Below are 1,974 nucleotides of genomic sequence, written 5' to 3'. Positions count from 1 at the left end.
ATACGTTTGTGTTTGTCTAAGCTACCTTTTAGAGAAAATGATTTATCACACACATCACAGTGATAGAGTTTCTCTCCTGTATGAATACGTTTGTGTGTAATTAAGTGATCGTTCCGAGAGAACGATTTACCACAGACATTATAGTGATGGAGTTTTTCTCCTGTATGAATACGTTTGTGTGTAGTTAAGTTACTTCTTTCAGAGAATGATTTACCACAGATATCACAGTGATATGATTTCTCTCCTGTATGAATAGATTTGTATTTAGTGAACTGATCATAGCCAGAGAATGGTTAAACAAAAGATATCACAGTAATATGATTTCTCTCTCCTGTATGGACGTGTTTGTGTATAGTCAAGTGATCACTCCGAGAGAATGATTTACTACAGATGTCACAGTTATATGGTTCCTTTTCTGTATGAATGCATTCGTGTTTAGCTGAGTTACTTATTATAGAAAATGATTTACCACAGATATCACATTCAAATGGCTTCTCTCCTGTATGAATATGATTGCTTAAAAAGAATGATTTACCACATGTATTAGTGACAGGACTTCTCTCCTGTATGAACAACTTTGTGTTTAGTTAAGTTAGCATTTCGAGAGAATGATTTACCACAGATATCACAGTGATATGGCTTCTCTCCTGTATGAATGTTTTTGTGTGTAATTGAGCGTTTTGAGAAAATGATTTACCACAGATATTACAGCGATATGGTTTTTTCCCTGTATGTATGTAAATATGTGTAATTAAATTACCTTTTGCAGCAAATGATTTGCTACAGACATTGCAAGATCGTTGCCAGTGCCCCTGGACTGGTTCTTGTGCGGGTGGCACATGAGATGCACCATTTTGAGCGTGGCCGTTGCCAGTACCGCCTGACTGGCTCCCATAGGATTTTCGAGTGAGATCGTTGCCAGTGCCCCTGGACTGGCTTGTGCGGGTGGCACATAAAAGACACCATTTCGAGCGTGGCCGTTTTCATGCGGGTGACACGTAAAAGCACCCACTACACTCTCGGAGTGGTTGGCGTTAGGAAGGGCATCCAGCTGTAGAAACTCTGCCAAATTAGATTGGAGCCTGGTGTTGCCATCCGGCTTCACCAGTCCTCAGTCAAATCGTCCAACCCATGCTAGCATGGAAAGCGGATGTTAAACGATGATGATGATGATGATGATGATTGCAGCAATATGGCTTTTCACCTGTGTGAATATGTTTGTCTTCATTTAAGTTAATGTTTGTGGAAAAAGTTTTACCACAAATATCACACCAAAATGGCCTCTCTCCTGTATGCATATGTTTGTGTCTAATTAAGTGAGCATTTTGAGAATACGATTTGCCACAGGTATCACATCGATATGGCTTCTCTCCTGTATGACTGTACACATGTGTAATTAAAGTACCTTTCTCACCAAAGGATTTGCCACAGATATTGCAGTGATGTGGCTTCTCACCTGTATGAATGCATTCATGTTTAGTTAACTGATCACGTCGAGAAAATGATTTACCACAGATATCACAGTGACAGTACTTCTCTCCTGTATGGACAAGTTTGTGTCTAGTTAAGTGATCGTTTTGAGAAAATGATTTACCACAGACATCGCAGTGATATGGCTTCTCTCCCGTGTGAGTGTATCTGTGTGTGGTTACATTACTTACTTCAGAGAATGATTTACCACAGATATCACAGTGATATGGCTTCTCTCCTGTATGAATACGTATGTGTTTAGTTAAGTGATCACTTTGAGAGAATGATTTACCACAGATATCGCAGTGATATGGTCTCTCTCCTGTATGAATACGTATGTGTTTAGTTAAGTCACTACTACGAGTGAGTGGTTTACCACAGATATCACACTGATACAATCTCTGTACTGTATGAATGAGTTTGTGTTTAGTTAAGTTACCTGCTTCAGAGAATGATTTACCACAAATGTTACAGTCAAATGGTTTCTCTCCTGTATGTATACGT

This window comes from Octopus bimaculoides, chromosome 30 (genome assembly GCF_001194135.2).
Source record: "Octopus bimaculoides isolate UCB-OBI-ISO-001 chromosome 30, ASM119413v2, whole genome shotgun sequence".
Classification (NCBI taxonomy): domain Eukaryota; kingdom Metazoa; phylum Mollusca; class Cephalopoda; order Octopoda; family Octopodidae; genus Octopus; species Octopus bimaculoides.
Note: the sequence above shows the minus strand (reverse complement) of the source record.